Genomic DNA, 24,178 nt, shown 5'->3' with positions numbered 1-24,178 from the left:
CCCATGGGACCCACGCTGATCCCCCCCCCCCCGAAGCTGTGCCTACAGGGCCCTTGTTCACACATGATTTGACCTTCCCGACGATCTACAGCTGTGGTTCTCACCGCCAGCCGTCGTTTCTGAATCTGGCACCCCTACCAAAATGCCTGATGGGGCCGGGTTGTAACAAGCCCTCCAGGTGACTGTACTTGCTAGTCTCAGAACTCTGCCCAAGAAATGGGTGTTACTAGCCCATTTCACAGAAAAGGAAAACAAAGGCTGAAAGAGATGACTCATCCCCACAGCCGAAGGCTCCCCAGTACTGAGATGGTGGCACCAGGCCCTCCTCGTCACTCCCCATCTGCTGCCCAGGTAAGGCCTTTCCCAGTAAGGCCTTTCCCAGGGGGTTCCCTGGGAACAGACAAGCCACATTCCATCTCAGAGCTGGGATCACATGCCTTAGAAGTGGGTGACCTTGAGCACGTCCAAGGTCACTGTCAGCAGGAAGGCTGACTCCGAGGCCTCTCAAGGAAAGAAGCTGTTCAGGAGTGAACAGACTCTTGCTTTGTCCTTCAAAAGGGGGAAGGGTGACAACACTTAAATGGAGTTTGAAAGTGACAAATCAAAAGCAGTGAGTTTAATGAATTTCATCATTTTAAAATTCAGTAAATGTTCTTTAATGTGTTCTTTATCTTGGTGTTAACCGAGCCTGGCAGTTGGCACACAGCTTCCTGCGGGCCAGACCCTCTCCTGCACTGCTGGTAGAGTAGAGGGACAGCTGGAGCTGGAGCCCTGCCCGCTGGGGAGAAGGCGGTGTGGCCAGGGGCCGGGCACCTGGACTGGTATCAGAAAGAGCCTGAGTTTGGGCCTGGTGCAGGGTGACTATTCTGTGTGGGCAGAGCTGGAACCCCGCCGGCTCCACATACTGAGCAGGGGTGCTAGCTGTGGACCCAGAGCCCCTGGGGGGTCGGATCTCCGAGGTTCTATAGTTCCTTCCTGCAGCTGGTCCCAGGTTCCAGGGCGCCCCGGCCAGGGCAGATGAAGGCAGGGCTGGAGCCAGGAGGAATGAGGGGGTGGGGGCTGGATGGGGCAGATGCCCCGAGTAGAGATCAAGAGGGTAACCACAGGGCACCCTGACACCTGAGCTGTGCGCCTTCCAAAATCACTCCTGTCTGGGGGAAGTTGGGGTACAAAGTAGGAGAAGGCATGGAGCCCACAGCGGGGAACCAGCTTATAGCAAGCCACAGCAGCTTTGACGCTAGAACCAATGGCCCCACGGAGAAGCTGGACTGATAACCCACTTCACAGCCCAAGAAACAGGCACCGCAGAACCAGGCAGTACTGGGGGGGGGGGCAAGAGAAGGTCTGGAGGGGGTGGCGACTAAGCAGGGACGCACATTTCCATTTCCTCCACGCCCTCTGGGGAGACTGGCTTTTCTCGCCAGCACTGGAGCTCCGAGTGGTCTTGAGAGGGGCGGGGGTGGGGGCGCCTTCTCCCCGCCCTTCCGGCAAATCGCCTTCCCCAGCAGGCGGTTGCGCTGGCTGCCGGCGTCAGCCACACTCCGTTTACGCACATCCCTGCGGGGGCAGGTGGCGGGGGCGGTCCAGGTCCTGTCGCAGCGCTCCTGGCACCAGGGGTCCCATACCCAGCCCTGTGTAGAGTTTCCAAACCCCGGGGAAGGAGGGGGCGCACGCCCCGCTCCTCCAGCGGATTTCCCACATCCTGGCCTTCCCTGGTGGCATAAGCAGCCTCTTCCCTGTACCTCCCCCCCTCTTTCACCCACTCCAAGGTCACCCGCTCCCGGGTAAGGTCATGGCCTCGCGCAGAGGAAGGGGTCCTACCCACGGAGCCTGATCTCACTGAATGTCACTGTGACAGCGACATGATAACCCCCGTTCCAGGATGGGTGACTCTGAAAACAGCCCAGCCCAAGCCACCCCAGCGCTGGCACATGGCCATGTTGTGTAGTCTCTCTGGGCATCAGTCTTTCATCTGACCAGTGGGACCCCCGATGCCCAGTCTGGGGTTGTTGGGGGACCAGATAGAACTGTACAGGGCAATGGTGATAGATTAGGACTGGGGGGGGGGATGCCTTAGGTCAACGCAGGGGGAGTGCAGATCGGGGTGGTAGGAAGTTCTGGGGACCAGGCTTAGTTCTCTGGGCTCACCTGCACTTTCACCTGCCACAGAGGCAAAGCTGGTATAACTTCATGGCCTTCCCGGCACTTTCTCTTGTCCTAGGACCCCTGTAATCCAGGACCCGAGGAGACAGTGGGCAGACACCAGTCCTGCGAGTCCTGTAAACTCAGTCCCTTATTCACGTCCTGTCCTCAGCCTCCTCCCGTCAGCCTGGCCCAGATGCGGGTTTGTCACTGGACACAGGCATGCACTGTATGTTGAAAAGCCACATGAGGAGCTCTCTGCAGAAAAAGCCAAGTCACCTGATAGGGTCACCTGAGCCCCAGGTTGCCAAGATCCGTGCTGATTGTTGCTCAGCAGAGTTGTCACAGATCTGCCTTAGGTTTACCAAAGCAGGGGCTGAAGGCCACCGACACATGCAACATTCAGTAGGGGCAGGTGGTGCCACACCTTCACGTCCACCGAGGCGCCGTCCCCGGGGCCTGGGATCCTGTGTGTGTGTGCACGTGAGTGTCTGTGTTGTGTGCCACGTGTGTGTGTGTGTGTCACCTTGATGCACATGTGCAAACACACATGCATGAGCACACATGGTTGTGTGTGCGTGCATAGCACACCTCTCTACGTGTGTGTGTGCATGTGCACACATGTGAATGCGTAGATGTGTGTGTGTCCCCTGGGTTGAAATGCACTTCTAATGACAGTGACCAGACCTCCTTCTGAGCTCTGTGCCAGGAATGGCTGATGCCTGGTTGTCCCATGGAGTGTCCCCGGCCTGTGAGTCCCCCTCAAGGTTGAGCTATGCTTGTGAGTGTTCTGTGAGCCCGTGTGCAGAAGGCCCGGCACGCTCAGTACACACAGGGCTTGGGCCACTGAGGAACATGTGTGTTGGTCGCTCCACACAGCTCACGCTGTGGATAATGGGGTCTGCCGGAGGGCAGTCTGTGGGTTCGCTCACTCAGTCACCTGTGCATCATTCATCAATGATTTATTGCACATTCACTGCACTGTGGGCTGGCCTGGGTGTGGGGAGGCTGGTCCTTGTTCTTGGAAGCTGTTCTGCTGGGACAGGAAAGGAGGTGGGGGAGGAGGGGGGCCGGTGCGGCATAAATGGAAAGCGATACTTTAATCAGACCCAGGGTGCGGGTGGACAGGGGACCTCCCCAGCACCCACTCTGGCAGCAGTGCTGCATGACACACGTGCCCTAAATCTCAGCAGCTTGTAGCAGCGTTGTCTCTGACACTGGGGGGAGGGCTTCAATTCTGGTTGACCCTGTTTGACCTCACAGGAGGCTTTAAGGACATCCCTTCATTTTCAGTGCCTCCTCCTAAGAAAGGGACTCTGCCCTGAAGCAGAGGAAAGAAAAGTAGCACCCGTCGGTCAGTGCCCTGAGGGGCGCTTGGTTGTATTATCTCATTGGTCTGCCTGGGAGGTGGGGGTCACTGTGACTGTCTGGGGAGGGGGAAGTGGGGTGGAGGGATCTCCCTTGAAGAATTGGCTCTGGAAAAGCACAGCAGGGCCCTTGTGACTTCTACTGAGGGAATGTGACCCAACCCCCATGCACAGGCCCACCCTGGGGGTTTCCCAGCGGTGGCAGTTGGTGCTTGGTGGTCTCTAGACACCCTTCTCTATCCTCAGGGAGCAAAGGGAACATGCAGCAGCCTGCACATTGCAGTAATCAGGCAGAAGTGAGGGGACACTGTCCCGGAGTCCCAACTCCTTTCCTCTAAGAACTGAGCCACTAGGCCTGCTCTCCCCAATGGCCATCCACTCCAACATGTTTATTGGGTTCCCACTGTTGTCTGAGCATGTAAAAGGGGCTTGGTAAATGGCAGTTCCAATCATTTCTAGGTCAGAGCTGAGGGCTTGGGCATTGCCACTCTTCAAGATTGTGTGCCCACACTCATAGCAAGTACTCTTGTAAAAGCCCCAGCCTTTCTGTTGGGAAATATGACTGTAGTATCCATAGGGCAGGCTGGCAACTCCATCTCTGGACATTTCGTTATGCTGCCTTCCTAGATCATCTTTGGTCCCAGAATGGACTCTCAGGAAGCTGCTTGTAACAGTTAGCTACTGCTGTGTAACAAATTAAACAGAGTCCAAACAAGACAATTTATGTAGCCCATGATTTTGCAGGAGTTCACTTGGAGTCAGCTTGGTGGTTCTGCGAGTCGTGGCTGGGCTCCCTCATGTGCTTCTGCCTGTCTTGGCTCTGCCTCGTCTCTCTTCCTCTAGCAGTCAGCCCGGGCAGGTTCTCATGGTCCAGGTCAGTTCCAAGAGAGGGACTGAAGTGCTCAGGGTCTCTGGAGGTCTCGGCTTGGAGCTTGCCACCGTCACTTTGTCTCCTATTGGCCAAAGCAGTTGCAATGCCAGCAAAGGGAAGGGGGTAGACTGCACCTCCTGATGGAGGAACTGCAAAGTGACACTGCAGAATGTCTGATACAGGAAGGCCTGGGACACTGAGGCCACAGTCCACCACCGCTGGGCTCTTTTCACCTCTCCATGCAGAGAGATGGGCCCTTATCACCTCCCCCTCCTTTGTTTTTACAGCTGAGCTGGTAGCCCAGCCATGCGTGACATTTCTCCCTGCCTCGGGGGCACTGCAACTGTGACTCCATATCGTGAAGTCATTTGTCCGGGACTTTCCAGACACTCCCTCCCTCTGACTTGCCCCATGCTGGTTATAACAGGAGAGTTCTGTGTTTGGGAAGCACAGGGTGGATTTTCCCTTTCAAGGTACCTGTGGACTTGGAGTGCAGCTGGGTGGAGGGGTTTGCCACTGGCCGGGACCCCGGCTGGGCTGGGCTCAGAAGCCTGCGGCCTGGTTCCAGCACGTCTCATCTCCGCTCTGTTTGTCACTGTTGGCCAGAGGCCTGCAGGTGCTCTGTCCACAATGATCTGTGTGTGGCCACAACATGTGTGGCCAGTGGATGGCAGGGCGTGGGGGGGGGGGGGAGAAGAGGGCACAGTTGAACACGTGGGCATGAAGTGGGGAGCATTGTCCCAGATGGCTCACCAGCCCCACCCCATTGGGTCTTACTGAGATTGCCCCCAGTCTCCCACCAGCAGGGCCTTCAGTACCCCTGGGGACCCCACAGCGGGCCCTGGGGGCGGCTTTCAAGGTGGGTTCTTGGGCCAAGGCCTCCCCTTCTGGGCCTTGCTCTGGCTCAGAGCTGAGTGTGCATGTCAGGGGGGAGGGGAACGGGCCTATTGGTCCCTGCCCTTTGGGAGCCCCCGTGCAGCGCATGGCTGATACCCCCACCCACGGCTCAGGCACCTGGACTTGCCCCACTGGGTGAGACTGCCATATGTGGATGATGGGTCAGCCCCTAAGTGCCCAGCTGTGGGGGCCTGGGGCACTCAGCACTGGCTGCTGCCATGAGGGCAGCACCCTCAGGTTCTTGCTAGCTTCTTTTCTCTGAAGTGGGTTATGGGTGGGGTCCCTCAGTATTAGGGGTTGGTGAGGAGGTTGTGGACGGCCGTTCTGCTCTGTGGGCTGCCCCATCACCCTTTCACACAGATACCACCCACCCCCAGTAGTGTGAACTCCCCTCAGGACCTTCCCCTGTATCTAACCAGGTGGATCCCCTTCATAATGCCCAGGACGCACGGAGGGATGTGGGGAAGGGTGTGGTTCTCCAGGTGGTCCTGGAGCCCTGCCTACAGACAGAGGGTAGGGCTGTGCACCTGGGCACTGACACCCCAGAACTTGGGGAAGGGGTGGGGCTGCTGGGTCAGACACCCCTGAAGCTTTCCTGTCCTCTCTTCAGATAAAAGGAACAGACAAAGAAATAAAAAAAAAGGAAGGAGAGAGCCCAGGAAACCAGCTGTGAGAGAGAATGTGCCTGCTGTTGTGCTCCACCCTGGCAGCTCTGAGCCCCCGCCCCTTCCGAGGGGTGACCAACATGGGTTTAGAGCTGCAGCCTTTGAAAGCCCAGCAGGTACAAACTTGCAACTAGTGGATAAATAAGTCCTGGAGATGGAAAGCTCAGCACAGTGATTGTGGTCTACAACACTGGGTTATAAACTCAAAGTTGCTAAGAGACGAGGTCTTACTGCAAAAAAATCATAAGTATGTGACGTGATGGAGGCGTTAGCTAACACCACAGTGGCGAGCACATCGAAGCGTGTAAATGTCAAATCAACACCTTACACTTACACCTTACACTTACACATCGTTATATGACGATTGTGTCTCAATTAAAAGAAAAAGAAAGCGAGCGCAGTGCACCGTGGAGTGGAGGCAGGGCAGGGGCAGGCAGGGCAGGGTCTCTGGATCAAATGGTTCCATGGGCATTGGCAGATGAGGAGCCACGGGAAACTAAGAATGTGATTCCTTGCCGAGAATCCTGGAAGGCCCAGGGCACTAGAGGGCACTGATGGAGGGGCCACCTTGCAATCATCCACGTTTTCCCCAGGAGCGTGCTGCAGGGCTCCCCCTCTTTTGGATCCTAAAGGAAATTTCCTGGTCTCTTTCCATTTAGCTGAGTGGGGGTGGTGGCATGAACATGCGCTTTGAGGCAGACAGGCCGGTGTTCCATCATTGCTAGGTATGGGACTTTGGAATGCTGTCAAAGCTCTCCTAAGTCTGTGTTTTCTTTTCTGTGACATGGGCTTAATAATGTCTGTCTCATATAATTGTTTTAAAGATTAAAAGAGGATGTAAAACAATTGGTGTACTTATTACTTGGCCCAGAATAAGTTCTCAATGAATTGTAACAACATCATCACCATCACCATCATCACCACCATCACCATCACCACCACCATCATCATCACCATCACCATCACCACCACCATCATCATCACCATCACCACCATCATTACTAACATTGTTATCACCATCACTATCATTACTGTAACCATTATCATCATCACTACCACCACCATTATCACCATGGTAGATGAAAAAGGGATTCTGGAATAAAAATGATAAATCCAGTGATGGAAAGTAACCTGACAAAGTAAACTGATCAAAAATTCTTAACTGGGCAGGTCATGGTAGGTAGTCATGACCCAGGCATATGAGTTCTTAATAAACAGTTTATCTTTGCCTTAAGCCAGCCCGGTCCATTGTTTCTGTGCATATAAGTTAATACACCTTTGAAATCACCATCACCACCATCACCACCATCACCACCATCACCACCATCACCACCTCCACCACCTCCACCACCACCACCACCACCATCACCATCACCACCATCACCACCTCCACCACCTCCACCACCACCACCACCACCACCACCTCCACCACCTCCACCACCACCACCACCACCACCACCACCACCACCTCCACCACCACCACCACCACCACCACCACCATCACCACCACCACCACCATCACCACCACCACCACCACCACCACCACCTCCACCACCTCCACCACCACCACCACCACCATCACCATCACCACCATCACCACCTCCACCACCTCCACCACCACCACCACCACCACCACCTCCACCACCTCCACCACCACCACCACCACCACCATCACCACCACCACCACCTCCACCACCTCCACCACCACCACCACCACCACCACCACCTCCACCACCTCCACCACCTCCACCACCACCACCACCACCATCACCACCACCACCACCACCACCACCACCACCACCACCACCTCCACCACCTCCACCACCTCCACCACCACCACCTCCACCACCACCATCACCACCATCACCACCTCCACCACCTCCACCACCACCACCACCACCACCACCTCCACCACCTCCACCACCACCATCACCACCATCACCACCACCACCATCACCACCACCACCACCACCACCACCACCACCTCCACCACCTCCACCACCACCACCACCACCATCACCATCACCACCATCACCACCTCCACCACCTCCACCACCTCCACCACCTCCACCACCACCACCACCACCACCACCACTATCATTATCACCACAATTACCATCATCATGGTTATCATAACCATCGTCGCCATGATTGCTAGGTCAGACTGCCTAAATGCTTAATACTCCTTTGGTGGTCTATGCATCGTCCAGGGCGCAAAAAGGGAGTGCAAAAGAGACAGTAGGCCCAAAGACTGATTTCTACCAAATCTGACCACAGATTGATCGCGGATGGGGTGTGGGGTAGGTGGAGATGAGGAAGAAGGAGGTGGTGGTAGAATGGAGGGAGGATTCTGAATTCCATCTCCCAGCAGGGATCGTGTGGGCTTCTTGAAGGTTAGGTGGCTGCATTCTACATGCTGGGCAGGCCCGTCAGAACCGTGGCTCCCTGAGGTGGAACAGTGAGTCAGGAGGACCAGGGAGGACTGGGCTGCCCAGGGGTGTTGGAGATGGTAGAGGATCATTAGGACTCACAAGGCAGAGAGTATCAGACCAGAGCACAGGTAGCTGGCCATGTGTGTGTATCTGTGCGTGTGTGTGTATCTGTGCATGTGTGTGTGTGGTGTGTGTGTGTATCTGTGCGTGTGTGTGTATCTGTGCGCGTGTGTGGTGTGTGTGTGTGTATCTGTGCGCGTGTGTGTGGTGTGAGGTGTGTGTGTGGTGTGAGGTGTGTGTGTGTGTATCTGTGTGTGTCTCAGGGCTGGGGTGTCAGGTGAAGCCCACACAGCAAGGAGGGAAGGCTGTGAGGAAGGCAGGGCAGTTGGGAGTGAGGAGGCTGACACAAAGGCAAGCTGTATCAGCAGCCATCTGGAAAAGTTATTTGAGGGCCCACCATGGTGGGTCCCTTTCCCTGTGGGAGGCATCCAGGGGTAGGCCTCCCATCTCAGTGGCGCAGCTAGGGGCCTCTGGGCTGTGCTCCCTCTGGTCCCCCATTTCTGCGTCAGCCAGGGGTTCTGGCTTGGACCTCTGCTGGTCCACTGGAACATGCACACTTGCTAGGTGAAGGACCCCATCAGGGTGCCTTTGTGGAAAGGAGGCTGTCAGGGGCTGTCTCCTCTGACAGATGCAAGAGGAGCAACAAGAGGGCGCTGGGACCCCGTCACGGTGGGGGAACTATAACAACTGCTCTATGTAGCTGGTTCCATTGGCAGTGGTGCCTGCAGTTAAATGCAGGGTGGTGTGAGCACAGGCTGTGGCTGCCCCACCAGTCACATCACAGGTGCCAAAGCCGAGTCTGACTGTGGCCTCCGTCCAGCTTCAGTCTGTTTGCTGAACTTCCAGCTTGTCCTGCTGCTGACACTGGGGTCTCCTTGCGCCCTGGTGGGATGTTGGGTCAGCCGGCAGGTGCTTTCAGGCCTTGCAGTGACGGCTCTGGTGCCAGGTCAGTGCAGCAGCCCCAGGGCCCTGGGGACGGTTCAGTGCATGCATACATGGCTTCATGACCAGCAGTGGCATTTAGGGACCCCGACTGAACTCACGGAGGGCAGAAACATCCCTGTGGTGGTATACTTGTCGTTCCTCAGGGTCCTTGGCTCCCAGTGCGCCGACGAGGTGACGATGGGGACAACCACAGTGGTGCACGTGCTGTGTTCTCACTCTGTGTGCGGACAGACTTGCTGCATGAGTCGTGCCAACCACAGTCGGGCAAAACCTTTTAAATGAATCCTGTGCCCCCCTGGCGGGACCTGGCCGATCCTTCAAATTGCCTGTTGGAGCTGCACCTGCTCCTAATTGTGACCAGGCTAAATTAGATGGAAAAACATGCAAATGCAGTTGGAGGTTTTTGGCAAATTAGATGCAAATGGCAGCGGTAAGGACCACTTGGAAGGGGGGAGTGCCCGTACCCCAGCTGACTGCTTATTGAGGCAGTCAGATGAAGACAGTGGGCTCTCCATGAATGAGCTTTTAAAAGGGGGAATTATTTCAGCTACATTTTCTAGTTTTCTGAGGTTGCTTAGAAAAACCAAGAAAAGATACTTCCCTGCTGTTTTCGTTCCCCAAATCGAATGGGTAGAAATGTTCTTACTGCCAGTCTGGAGATTTTCCTTGGTCAGCCTTTGAGTGATAACAGAACATAGAACCCCACAATGTTTTAAGCTGGGGGTGGCTATTTTGGCTAAACTTGCTGCAGATAGAGCGGTCAGGGCCCTGAATCCATGGTCATCCATTTTTGGGAAGAATTGTTGGGCTCCGTTGGTGTGTGGTGCCGTGCTGGGTGAAGTCTCAAAGGCACAGACTGCATCCAGATGGTGCTCTAGGTGTTAACCATCTGGGAGAATCCAGAGGTGAGGGACACACCAGCAAAGAGGACCCAGTGATTACATGAGCCCAGGCACTCATGTGGAACGGGGCCATGTGCAGCTGTGCAGCTGGCGTCCAATTCCTTGCCTGGGTCCTATGACCTAGAGTCACGGTCAAGACCAAAGCCACATCTGGGATGCCGAGAGGGCAGTTGTCATTTGGGACAGGGAGAGGACCCATCCCACATTTCTCCGTTCTCTGTGACCCCATCCTTTGGACATCCAGAACACCCCATTCCCATCGCTGATGTGGTCCTTTTGTTGTCTTTCCTCATAGTTTCAGTGTATTTTTTCCTTAACTTCCCCGTCTGATGGAAGGGCTTTGTTTCATGCCTTCCTGTGTTTTGACTTTCCCTTCTCTTCTCCTGCCCTCAAGGTCACTGCACACAGCAGTGCTGGAGGGCTGAGCTCCCCTTTGTGCAGTCCAGGCGGGCTCTCAGGTGAGGCCTCCATGGCTTTCTAATGTCTGAGAGTGGTAGCAAGACATCCTTGGTGCCCGCCAGTTGGGGTAGATACAGGGAGGAGAAGCCCAGCTGAGCTGTGGGTATTCAGTCTCCCTGTGATGGTATCACGATGTATGTGTGTCCTCTGATCTCAGAACTCAACTAAGTTCCATGGATCACACTTATTTCCAGATAACTCAACAAGCAGCCTTTCTCTGAGTCCCCAAGGGTGTACACACCTGTGGCTGAAGGGGCCACCAGAGCAGGTGTCTTAGGGACCTCCCTGTGGCCTGCACATGTATGCACCTGCCACAAGCATGGCTGGGGAATTGGCCATGTTAACCATCTTGCTAGTGGAGGGTTGGACTGAATCCAAGGAAACATTTTTTCCTGGGATGGAATTTGGAGGTGGAAGAAAAACCCCACATATACAGGTTACTGTAGCTAATTATCAAGTACACAAGGAACAGTTTTCATCATTTCCTGTGTCTATCATCCTGCAGCAGGTAAATAGAGGTTACAACCGCAGCAATGGTAATAATAACACCACACAACACAGACCCTGCTGAGATAGGATCCTGTCCTAAGTTGTCCTCCAAGGTTACTGCCATGGCTGCAGAGATCTATGGTATCGTCTGTACACTGGGACAGACAAATTGGGAAACCTGGGACCCTGGAGCGATCAGACCCAAGACGTACCAAGTTCATGATAAGTGGAGATGAGAAAACGGTTGGCAGCGTCTTCTGCACGGAACAGACTAATTTGCCTTTGGGGATGGATGTCCACTTGCTCTGGGTCCCTTGTGCTCCTGTAGATGTGTAGCCGGGCGCTATGTTTTATTCTTGGAAGACCTGGAAGCTTTCGGCCATGTGACTATGTTTTAGCAGATCTGTTTCTCCGTGGGTTATCTTTTCTTTATATAAAATGCTTCTTGCCCCATTCCTCATTTCCCAGGAGACATGCTGGTTGTTTCCAAGCACTGGGCATTGAGAGGGAAACAACAGGAGCTGGAAGGAAAGACATGAGGGAAGGTTTCATGTGAGTCCTGAAGGTGTGCCATGCCAGGCACTGTCCTGAGAGCACAGAGTCCATGCAACTCTGATGAAGTGACACATGGTACCACTTTAGGTTAAATAAACTTGACCAAGGACTTCCAGAGAAAGTTTAGTTTCAGAGAAAGTTTTGTTTCACTAAACTTTCTGCTGATTATGTACTTCAGACAAAATAGAAACAATGCGTATTTGAAGGCATTGGAAAGTGACACAGAACAGGAGAAAAAAACCCTAGAGGTGTATTAACTCTGAAAGGAGGGAGCCCCACTTCGCCTGCTTTTCTTCTGCGGGCCCCCTCTCCAGACCCCACAGTAGGATGAAGTTCAAGCAGAAGGCAGTAGTCTTGTTGGGGTGAGAGGTCAGAGGCTAGAGTTTGGAGTTGCTGCAATGTCTGGAAATTTAGGAAGAAATCTCAGTAAAGCCACATAGGGAGATGCCCCTAAATATAATTTTCCCTCAGATCCTTTGGGCCTGATCCCTGAAGTGTGCATTTGCAGAGCAAGACACCAGAAAGACCAGGAAGAAGTGACAGCTGGAGGGTGGAAAGAGCTGTCCAAAGTTTAGCATTTGGCCAGTGATGGGAAGACAGAATTTGGGGTTCATGTCTCACCAGGTGAGAGAAACTTGGTAAATATCTTGGACTTTTCATCAAAAGCTCTGAAATGGAATGAAATGTGCTATGTGCTGAAATAAAGTGAGTGTTAATTATACAGACAGTAAACAGAGACTACTATATTTGTACTGACAGAAAAAAACCATTAACCTAGAATACTATACCCAGCTAAACTACCATTCAAGACCAATAGCAAAATGAAGATATTGCAGATACAAAAAAAACCAAGAGTTTCCTAACAACAGACTTTCACCAAAGGACTTTCTATGTGATGGTTTTTTAAAAGACCTAGAACATTGGTCAGAAGTGGGCCAGGTTTTTGTGTCACTCAGGAACGGGGAGGGAGTTAGGGGTGCACCTGGCATTTCCCTGGATAAAGGGCTGGGTCAGGACAGGGTCGTCAGTCCAGCCCTGTGAGCTGCAGGAAGGGTGTGCTGGGGTTCCAACTTGCCCTTGAAGATCACGTCCAGAGGGGACCTTTCTCCCTCTTTCTTGGGCATGATCACATATGGACCTGGCTTGCTATAGCCACCTGGCCTCCATCGTGAGGATAGAACCCACACGTGGAGAGAGCTGAGCTGGGGCACCTTAGAGAAGTGGAGCCAGACCTTGACAGAGCTGTGCCTGCCTTTTCTCTCCCTCTGACTCCCTGTCCTGCCTGAGCCAGTGGGGTCAGCTTTTCTATTACTTGCACCTGACCGTGTCCCACCTGGCACACAGGTATGAAAGTGAAGTAATACATTGTGTCACCCAGAGGCAGATACAATTTAATGCTTATGATGGCCTGACCTCAGGTTTTATGAAGGGTGTTCCTGTGGGATCAAAAGAATTCAATGGGACCAGCCAGGTAGCAGGCCTGGGCCTTCTGCTGTCTCCCGCGGTCCTGCCTGGAGGAGGCCCAGTGGAGGGGAGAGGGGAATGATGTACACTGATCCTGAGTGCTGGCCCCATGCCAGGCCTTGAACAGTCCGAGGAGAGAGGTGTCATTGTCACCATTCCACATCCCAGGAAATGGGTTCTCAGAGGCTAAGGTCACTGGGCCAGGGCAAAGCTGGAATTCAACTTAGAGCTTTAATTCTGCAGCCAGGAGCCAGCAGTTCTATTGGGACTAGGACCCGGTACTCTGTGGTCCGTTAATCATTAATCAGCCACTCCTGCTGCAGTAGGTACTCAGGGTTCAGGTAACCAGTGCTGTTTGCTGTGAAGACCTGTTAAAATATTCACAGCCTGGTGAATTCTGCCCATGGGGGTTCCTTACTGTGGGCCTCCTGTGCCAACGTGCTTACTTCTCCAAGCTGGGACCACACTGTCATCCTTGGTCCTGCAAGCGCCTCGTGCTTTATTTATTACTTCAGTCCTTTGCATCATCAGTCTGCAGCTCTGTTTCTGTCCTGCTCTGACCCCTGCTGGGATGGGAGCTGTCCCCATCACTGTGGGTCCTTGCAGTGTTCACAGTGCTAGTGACGCTCAAAGTTACAGAGGGTGCTGGGCTCAGGGCCGGTTTCTCAGCTCTTTCATGAGTCAGGGCTCACTTGTAGAACCCTCCCCAGCTTGTAGCCCACCTGGGCTGCTGTTCTTGCCGCTGTGCAGGGTCCCAGGGTGGGAGTAGCCTGGCAGATATGGTCAGTGCACAACCAACCCTCGGGACAGGGGAGCAAAGTGCAGTCTGCTAGGGACAAACAAAACAGTCCTGGCTCCCCTTCCGGTGACACAGGTGACCACGGACTCACTGGGCACCTCAGAAGGGACTGGGCTCAGCCTTGAGTAAGAGTCAAGAGGTGGGATTTCTTCTTTGGTTTGGCCCCGAGTCACTGTGGGCCTCCTTGGACCTGTTTCCTCGTCTGTGACATATGGACTGTGGCAGGTTCAGAGGACTAAGGGTACCTGTGATAATGTGATCGGAGAGCATGGACTCGTTTCCAGGAGAAGTGCACACACTCACACGTACACATGCACACACACAGACACACGCACACACACATGCATATGCACACATGCTCACACACAAATGCCACATGCACACAGCACACATGTGCACACACACACACACACACAAACACAATACACACACTCTCTGGCAGGCTCGTAAGCTCCTGGAAGCCCGTCCATGGGCCCCCCGTTGAAAACCTTTAGATGGACCATAATTTTCAAGCTGTGGTCACATGCTATTGACTGGGTTAGGCAAAGAATTTAGTGGACTGCCACCAGCATTCTTTTAAAAAAGTGGAGTGGAGTGACAGTGGCACTGTTTCATGACCCTGTTATTTCAGTGTCATACACAGACAGCACGGACTGGATCATGGTGTACAATGCAGTTCTCCCTGCAGGTCATGGCCTTGGAGTTTGGCAAACGTGGAGCCTGGCCATTGACCAAATTCCTCAAGGCTCATGCTGGGCTTGGACCCTCTCGTCTGTAGGACTAAACAGTGGGGCAGGGAACCAAACAAACAGGAAAGGTACTTTCATTCCCTGATGTTTAAGGCACGGTCTTACCATCTTCCTTTTTTATGTTTTTTTCAAGGAGGCTATTTTTGAGAGCGGCCAGTGTCCCCCTATTCTTCCCCCGACCCCTTAATCTCTCCCACCCTCTGCAGAAGTTGGCCAGAGGGGCCCCTCCAACCTCTCTGGTCACCAAATGAATTAGATCACTTGCTTCCATCCCTGTGGGGAACTTGGCAGAATTCCTCGTGCCACAGCCAGGTCTGGGGGGGTCTTGATCCTCACAGAGGGCGCGTGCCAACCTCCCTCAGCAAGCCCATGGCATTTCACCACTTTTGCCAAAAAATCGAGCAAAACCCAGCTCTGTTTCTTGAGCTCTTTTGGGCCATAAAAGAAAAAGTAATCATGCCATATTCTTTCCCCAGAACTTTCTGTGCTCATTTTAATTCTGGTATACAGTCCATTTCCGCACGAAAACCACTGTGCTTTAGTTATTCTGCATCTATAGATACTGTGTAAATACAAATTCTCCCCTCACTACTGTTTTTTCCAAATGTTTCTGTGATTTAAAACAGGTTAAATTTTTTATTGTGAAATATACAGTATAGCTGACCCTTGGACAACATGGGTTTCAACTGCGTGACTCCACTTAGACCCGGATTCTTTTTCAATAAATACACAGTCGGCCCTCCTTGTCCCTGGGTTTTGCCCCAGTGGGTGTGGAGGGCTGACTGTGCGCATTTCTCTACACGCTTTTACATAAATAAGGGCCTTGAGCATCCAAGGATTTGGGTATTCACGGGGGCCTGGAACCAATCCCCCTTGGATGCCAAGGGATGACTGTAGTTAAGTTTTGGGTGGGTTTTTGACTGCAGTTTGGGGGGGTTGACACCTCAACCCCCGTGTTGTTCAAGAGTCACCTGTACATAAAGAGGAATATATACATTCTAGATGTATTTTTAAAAGCTAATGCAGCCTCTCTCCAGATTAAGAAATAGAACATTCACCAGAACCTTAGAAACCACCTGTGCACCCTCTGTGGTCATATCTCCTTCCTCCCTCCCTCCCCTCCTCCCTCCCTCCCTCCCTCCCTCCCTCCCTTCCTCCCTCCCTGTCTCCCTCCCTTTTTTGTGAACACTAAACACAGGTGGCACCTGTGCACAGGACGGTGACACCCCTGTTACTGCCCAGAGCCCCAGGGCAGGGCGTGCACGATGCTTTGATTTTTGGAGGTGCCATGGGGGCTGCTGTCCAGACCACCCCTGTCAGTCAGTGCGAGACGTGAGATGCAGGAGCTTGTGTTGAGGCGTCTGTTACAGACCTTTGGTGAATGGGAGGAGTTTTCTTTGAAGCCTGAATTTTCAGATGTCACTTTGCTTACGTCACATCATTGAGTAAAAAGGGAGGGGGGTGTGGTGGCAGGAACACTGACGTCAGGTCCAACGAGAGTCATGATGTGTAAGGCGAGTGGGCAACAGGAGCGGGGTTGGCAGGAGGGAGAGTGGGGGGGGCGGTGTTGACACCAGGGCACCGTGTTCACGTGTGGGGTGGAGGAGGTGACCTCACCTCCATCACAGGGAGCATGCGTGACCCCCACTTTGGGCTCTTTCCCATAATTACCAGCAGCCAAGGGAAGCTGGCGTGGCAGGTGGGGGAATCGGTGAGCTATGCCTTTGCAAAATGTTAGCAGTGCCTTAAATGTTTTCTTTTACACCTTTGAGTCATTAGCCATAAATTCCCTCCCCACAGCAATTAGTCCTATGCTAATGTGGGAAGTGCTAATTTGTCTACTGTATAAACCTGCCACCCAGTTCCGTTTTGCGCAAGTGGGTGCGTAAGGAGGGCAGCACTGGGCACTCGTGCCTTGCTTGTGGAGTGAGTCCTGCCTCGGGCTCCTCTTTCCATCAGTCATCCTGCCGGGGGCACCGGCCTCCCCCCACCCAGAGCGCACAGCTCTGTCTCCTGAGAATTATCCCGGCGTCTGGGAGCGAACGGGCGCTGAGCTCAGGCTGCAGACCTGACGCGCTCTGCCCCTTCCTGCAGTGGCCAGGGCCACCGCTTGGCTCTGGGGTCCTCCGAGAACAGTGGCGATGGTGGGTGGTGTGGGGAAGGGTCCTGGGGAGCAGACCCTTGTCCAAGAGCGCTGCCATCACCAGCTGAGGACGCTCCCTCTTGCCCCTCCCCTCAGTCTTAGCTCAGACCACAGTAACAAATTATCAGACAGAGAGACTCAAATCCCAGACAGCGATTTCTCACAGTTCAGGAGGCTGCAAGTCCAAGATCAAGGCCCTGCTTCCTGACTGGCTGTGTCCTCACATGGCCGAGGGCTCTGGTCTGTTCCTCTTCTCCAGAGGGCGCCAGCCTTATAAACTAATTTAACCTTCACCACCTCCTCATGGGCCCCTCCACAGTCACTGTGTGAATTTGGGGACATCGTTTAACCCACAGGACCCACCTGCAGCAGGGGCCTGGGGCTCCATCCTCACCTGTCTGCTTTCAAATCTGGATCCCAGGATCTTCAGCTTTGCTTCCTGAGGCGCAGCCAGGCTGCTCAGACTTTGCTCAATTTCTCAGAATTGTATAAGCTTCTATCCCTTCTAGAAGATCTCAATGATTTGGCCCCAAGGAGCCTGCAAATGCACAGGTCCAGGCTGAGCCAAACCCGTCCAGGCCCTCTCTGCTACACCCCCGTCCCCCCAGGTTCCTTCTGGCCTTGGTCACGCCTCCTCCCACCCCTCAGAGGGGGCTTGCAGGTACCACGGTGGGGACGTCTCCCTGTCACCATAGTGCCCCCCCCCCCCCCCCCCCCCCCGCAATACCCTTGAATAAGGTCTCTCCTCACCTAAGTCCACCACGTTTGTTTTCTGTTTGACGCCTGTCAAAGGCCTTCTCCTGTCCTGGGCCCTGCCCCAGGCGATGCAGAGCTGGCTCTTCTCAGGGTCCCCTGCGCCACCTGAAGAACTCAGGAATCCATGTGTCCTTGCCTTCCATGCAAAGCCCTGCACCCCTGGAGGTCAGATTGACACCCCTGCACCCCGGACTCCACCTCTCCCTTTCTCAGATCCCCTCATCTGGCTCAGGGTGGGTGTGGGGACCAACTAGCTCCTCGTCAAGCTGCACGTGACTGATAGTGACATTCGGGTCTCAGCAGGAGCCTGAGGCTGATGAATTTTGGGGAGATTCGGGCGTGCATTCATGCTATGGGGAGGAGGGGAGGAGAGCAGGGAGCCTGTCCACCTGCCGAGGGCCAGGAGGGCCCCTTCACCTATAGCAGCAGTCATGCCAGTCGGAGGGACATGGCAGGGGGGTGCTGGCGAGGTCTGGGCCTGGGCCTGGCTGCTTCTAGTTGCTGCTTCCATGGGGAGGGTTAGACACCCTGGATCTGTGCGTTTGCCCAAGGCCAGCCTTCCCCTTGCAGACCTCCAGTTTGGTTCTGCTTACTGTTTTCAGGCTGCTTTCCCTCCGTGGCTAATGCCCTGGGACAGGCTCCGGCTGGCTCCCATGGGTAGCTTGTCAGGGCAGGACTCTGGAAGCTTGATGCCAATAAAACAAACATCTTGAAATGGAGCTCCTTGCTGAGGCCTGTCTGTCCTGGGTGAGTCGGGATTTCTGGTGGCCAGGGCCTTGGGGACCGTCTTCTGTTGGGTTCACCTTGGGGGTAAGCCTTGGTTTAACCTTCGTGCGTGAAGGAAAGGGGGTGGATCACAACTCAGTGATGATGGAAAGGGACTTGACTTCAGTGGAGCTCAGCAGTGCTCGGGTCCCTCTGTGCCATCTCCGGTTACCTCTCCAAGGAAAGCCGGACGCTCCTTCCCTGCTGAAGACTGCTCGCCCCATGGAGAAATGGGTGTCTGGGCAAACAGGAGGGTGGGTCATGGAGGCAGACAGAGGCCAGGCGTCCTGGCTGGGGGTGCAGTGGGTGGTCAGGGAGCAGGAGGAGGGAGAGGAAATGCCCGAATGGTGCACGGCCCTGGGGCAGCCCCGGGGACTCCACAGTGAGGCGCTGCCATCACCGAGGCTGCCATCAGCTCCGTGGGGCTGCACTGTCTCCATGCACTACCCACCGTGTAGTGGTTCCCATTTTTCTGTCTTATGCTGCTCACTTACTTGTAACTTCAACAGACAATAGCCCCTCATGGCCCTGTGCTTCAGGGCCCTGGATTTAACTCATGGCTCATGTCTTTAAGTACATTGGTGTCTCAGCTCTCACTACTAAATGTCTTGTTCATTGGATGTGTATTAGTTCATATTTGTTAAGTAAAGGAGTTATTTTCCTGGCAGGCCGTCCCACCGGCCACTGACAAGCACGGAGATGCATTATTCTGGTCAGGTGTCCACTCTAGTCCAGTCAACTGGAGGAGAAGGGTCAGGTCAAGGACCATGGGCCTGAAGCTCGGCCCCCTGGCAGGGCTGGTGCACGGTCACCTTTCATTAGCTGGGGCCATGGCTGCAGGCTGATGTCCAGCAGTCGTCAGCTGGTCAGACTTTCCTGAAAGTGGCTCTACGAGGATCTACTCCCTCAGAAGAAAGCTCTTTAATCCTAGAAATAGAAAGCACTGTGGTGGGTGTATGGTCACCACAGACCTAGGTCACTGTACTCAGAAATGAGACGTATCCAGTGGGAATCCCAACTCATCCCATGTAAGTCGAGTCATGGGCTTGCTGTCACATTTGACGCTTGTGTTTTTGAAAGGGAGTAAAGAAGTTCACATAAAAAGCTCAAGAGCACAGGTTGAATTAGAGTTAGAGGCAGCTCTGGCCCACTCCCTCATTTGTTCTGCTCTGGACACGACTTGGCCTCTATTCTCGGGGACCACACCCCGATGTGTTCCCCTCTTCCTGGACTCAGGGCCTCTTGCTAAAACCAGTTGGCCTTCCTGGAGGTCTGGTGTGGGCAGGTGCTTACTATACATCTGTGGTCAATTTATTCATCTGCTTGCAGCTTCTCTAGTTCCTTTTCTAAGGGGTCCCAAGGAAAACACCAAAAACAGTTCTCAGTATTTCTGCAGCCAGCCTCAAGGGTCAGAGAAGATGGAAATCCCAACTCAAGTAAAAAGAGAGCAAATCCACCCCTCCTCCATCTTTTTATTCTATCTGGGTGCTCACGGACTGGGTGGTGCCCGCCCACATAGGGGAGGCCGGTCTGCTTTACTCAGCCTACCCATCCAGGTGCCAGTCTCTTCCAGAAACACCCTCACAGACACACTCAGAATAATATTTTACCAGTCACTGGGCATCTCTTAGTCCAGTCAAGGAGACACATAAAATTAACCATCACATCACTATGTAAGCTTCCACTGAATCCCCCCGTTTTCGGCCCTGCACCTCACTCCTGATATCTCTGTACTTGATGTTCCTGGGTGCAGAGAGCTAATGCTTTAATCTTTCAGATAGTGAAACTGCAGAGTCTTGTGGGGAAATGCCTGGTGTGGGGCCTGGAAGGAGACCTCCACACTTTCAACCAAACGCCCTGTATTAGCTCACCCCACCCTCCATGGTACTGCTACATACAACTCTTGAGCTGTTCCAGGGTTTTGGAGTCCATTCTGTGGACTTTCGCTGAGTATCTGTGAAAAATAAACACGTCTCATCTTTGTTTTTCTGAAAGACTTTTGTATATCCTCATTGTGAAGCACAGTTTAGCTGGGCATGTGAGGTCTGATAATTAAGTTGGCGAACTTGCCAGCTGACAAAAACATTGCAAAAATTCACTGAATTGTGTGTTAAAATCATTGGCTGACTGTGAAAAGCATAGTAGACCAGGTAAACATTGATAGAGAAACAGTTAGGAAAATCTTAACTGAAAATCTTGGCATGAGAAAGGTGTGTGCAAAAATGGTCCTGAAGGAGCTCTTGCATCACGACAATGCACCAGCTCACATGTCACTGTCTGTGAGGGAGTTTTTGGCCAGTAAACAAGTTACTGTATTGGAACACCCTCCTTACTCACCTGATCTGGCCCCCAGTGACTTCTTTGCCTGAAGATAAAGGAAATATTGAAAGGAAGACATTTTGATGACATTCAGGACATCAAGGGTAATACGACAACAGCTCTGATGGCCATTCCAGAAAAAGAGTTCCAAAATTGCTTTGAAGGGTGGACTAGGCGCTGGCATTGGTGCATAGCTTCCCAAGGGAGTACTTTGAAGGTGACCGTAGCGATATTCAGAAATGGAGTATGTAGCATTTTTTCTAGGATGAGTTCGTGAACTTAATTGTCAGACCTCATAAAACTCTAGATTGACAGTATTTTTCACCCAGCCTTTTGGAGATGTCACTTCCAAGTCTTCTGGCATCTCTTGTTTTTTATGACAAGTCTGTTGGTAGCTTAACCATTTTCTTCGTAGGAAATCTTTCTCCCTAGTAGCTTTTGAGATTTTTGTTTGTTTTACTTATTTATCCTGTCTGGCACTTGATGTACCATCTATCTGAGTATTCATGACTTCAATTCTGAAAAGTTCTGAGCCATTACCTCAAAATGTACCACAGAATCTCAGTGCAGCTGCAATTTCCTGTATTTTCTGCTATTGGACTTTCCAGTAGGCATGTGATGAATCTTCTCCTCTGGCTTCCATGTCTTCTAACTTTTCTTTCATATTTCCCTTTCTTAGCATCTCTGTATTGTTTTCTTGGTCAGTTCCTCACTGCTAACTTCCAATTCACTAACGATTTATGCTTCTGTGTAACACTGATTTTACCCATTGAGATTTTTAAAAATTTCGTGGCTATAATTTTTATTTCTAGCATTTTAAATTGCTTCTTCCCTATATTCTTTTGTTCTTAACTGACAGTCTTCTTGGCTGTTGTGTAATCTCTGAGGATTTCACACATATATAATGTTGTAATGTCTCTTTTGACTGCTTTGTGGCTTCATTTCTCCCATTTATTGAGCATATTGTTTGGGCTTTATAGCATTAGTTTTTCTAATGTGTCTGAGGGTATACTTTGTAAGTTCATCTTGAGTAGGTGTTTTCTGTTTTATTTGGCCCCACCTTGCCCCCACCACCACCTTGCTCACCCCCGTGTGGGTACTTTTGCAGCTACCTATAATGGGTTCACATTCACAACCAGGTCTGACATCTCCAAGCTGGGATTTCCTCCCAGGGGGGGTTGCAATGCCATGGCTAAGGTGGCTGTGCTTCTGGTGGCACAGCTATCTCTGTCCCCTGCAGGTACCAGCTTCTTTTGGGCCCCCATTTACTGGCAGAGAAGCCCCACACCAGTCCAGCCCTGTAAGCATCTTGGTCCTTGCAGCAAGGCTGGCTCGCCCAGCCCCCTGGCTGGGGATGGGGTATCCACTGGCTACTTTTTGCCTTTTTGCTTATTGCCTATCCACTGGCTGAGTCTGTGGCTTCAATTTCTGATTCCTGTTGAGAATTTCTATTCTCTTTCAGGATCCCCAACGTGTTTAACTTTTGAGCTCAGTGGAGCCCGTTTAAACATGAAAAATCTACCATGAGCAGGAGTGGGAGTGGGGGTGACTCCAGCATGAACCTAACAGGCACTCAGTTCCATGACTCTTCTTCCCTCTCTGCTTGAGGCCCCGGTCTTCTCTGTTGGCCGCTGGTCTCCTCTCTCCATCCCTAACACCTTTGCTTTAGCGCAGATCTCAGTCACCTCTCGTCTGAACTAGCAACACGCTCCTCTATCCACCTCCAGGCTGGTCCCTGCCCACCCATTCTTCACGTTGTGAGAAGGCCACACCTCGTTCAAAATGTGGAGAGGCTCACAGCCGTCCTCCGGACAAAACCCTGACCCTCAGCGGCCTTTGTGTCCCCCGTCCTGGCGCCTCCAGCCCACTCTCCTCATGCCCAGAGCTTCCTAGGCCGGGGCCCTTCCCTCTGTGTCTTCCCGGGTGTCTGAGTTTCGGGCGCCTGGCTCAGCCCCCCACCTGGGTGTCCCTGCAGCAATTCTCCCACCCCAGCAATGCTGCAGGGAGTGCCCTGATGTGTCTCACTTCCCCCGAAAGCTTGGAGTGACAGGGTTTATCCTCCTGTGCCTGGGGCTTGGCACAGGGCGGTGTTCAGTAGTGTGTATTCAATTAATGGGAGGCGAGCTCGGCCAGCTCTGCCTTGGCAGACAGTCTGTCAGCCCCATCACCACGCTCATCTGCCTCTGGCAGGGGCAGGGTTGGGAACAGCCATGGATTAGAGTCTTCATTCAACCTCAGCACCTGTGACCCTGCTAAGGGGGAAAACAGAGATTTTAAAAAAGCCGTGTTGGGGAGAAGGCAGAAGCTGAGTCTGAGCAGTTTCCTTAAGAAGAAAATGAAAGTCAATACCCACCCACAGAAAGTCAAATCTTGTGCAGCCCGTGGTGATTTCCAATCAATCAAACCCCTTCATCGTTTGCGTTCCTCCCAGTAGAGTTTTCACGCCTCGGGCCTCTAACTCACAGATGTGTTTGTCTGGGCACGCCACCCTCCCTATTGTTCATAAAATCTACGTGCATTCAGAAAAAGGAACACCCACTGCTTGCTCAGCAGACTCTGGGGTCCTGGAATTATAAGGAAAACAATCTTCACTGCAAAATAAGGCCATCACGCGGCAGGGTGGTGTCGATGGCACCCAAGAGAACTTACGAGGCAGGAAAACTTTCCTCACTTAGATTAAATCAAATCATCACTGACAAATGGGAGGCACTTGATCAAACCTTGTCAGTGAGTCACTGGACAGCCACAGGATGGCCACACAGCAGCCATGGTGCGGACTCTCATGCTGGCCTCAGACCAGTGCAGGGCGGGCCAGGGTGGGAGCCCACTAGGGCCTCGAATGCGCTTGAGAATGCATGATTAAATTGGGAGAGCAACTCTTTTACAAATGCACTTACTATTTGGGAGAAAGGACACTTGCCTTTCTTGGGCTCTGCAAGGTGGGCTGAGCTCTCTGTCTTCTGAAGGAGAAAGCTTTTTCTTGAGTTCATGTGCACATAACTCTTTGTCTTTGGGTTTTCAAATTCTTCTCTGGGGAGATAGTTCCCCGATTTTAGTTCACTCTGCTTTCCTCTCTCTCTTTCTCTGTCTCTCTCTGTCTCTCTCTCAGACAGCACCCCCTCTAAAATGCTCGTTTGTGTTGGGAACTTGTGACTTTTCCGTAGGCCTCTGATTTGACCCCCAAATGACTGAATGAATCAGTGGAGGAGGCTCGGGCTTCAGGGACCATGGCTACCACCTGTCTCCTGTGCCCTCCAGGTGTTGGCTCCTGGGAAAGAGCAGGCAGAGTTGTCCCCAGGGAGGGGCGCATGCGTCACCCAGGGGGACTCAGCTTCAGCAGCAGCTGGATCTTCAAAAGTAGGCAGAGCTCAGGTGGCATCCAGGTTGCGTGCCGTCAGG

At 52.9% G+C, this 24,178-nt stretch overlaps 1 long non-coding RNA gene across 1 annotated transcript; it reads right to left on the bottom strand.

The window, feature by feature from the left end:
• Positions 1-594: 594 nt before the first annotated feature.
• Positions 595-2,455, bottom strand: LOC109454758 (uncharacterized). Its single transcript, XR_002138519.3, has 2 exons — positions 2,149-2,455; positions 595-1,631 (listed from the first exon to the last, which is right to left on the bottom strand). It is a non-coding gene; the product is annotated as an uncharacterized LOC109454758 (long non-coding RNA).
• Between the last annotated feature and the right edge of the window lie 21,723 nt (positions 2,456-24,178).

Source organism: Rhinolophus sinicus, chromosome 17 (genome assembly GCF_057876585.1).
Source record: "Rhinolophus sinicus isolate RSI-liver-muscle chromosome 17, RSI-T2T, whole genome shotgun sequence".
Classification (NCBI taxonomy): Eukaryota; Metazoa; Chordata; class Mammalia; order Chiroptera; family Rhinolophidae; genus Rhinolophus; species Rhinolophus sinicus.
The sequence above is the reverse complement of the archived record's forward strand: the minus strand, read 5'-3'. Positions and strand labels throughout refer to the sequence as shown.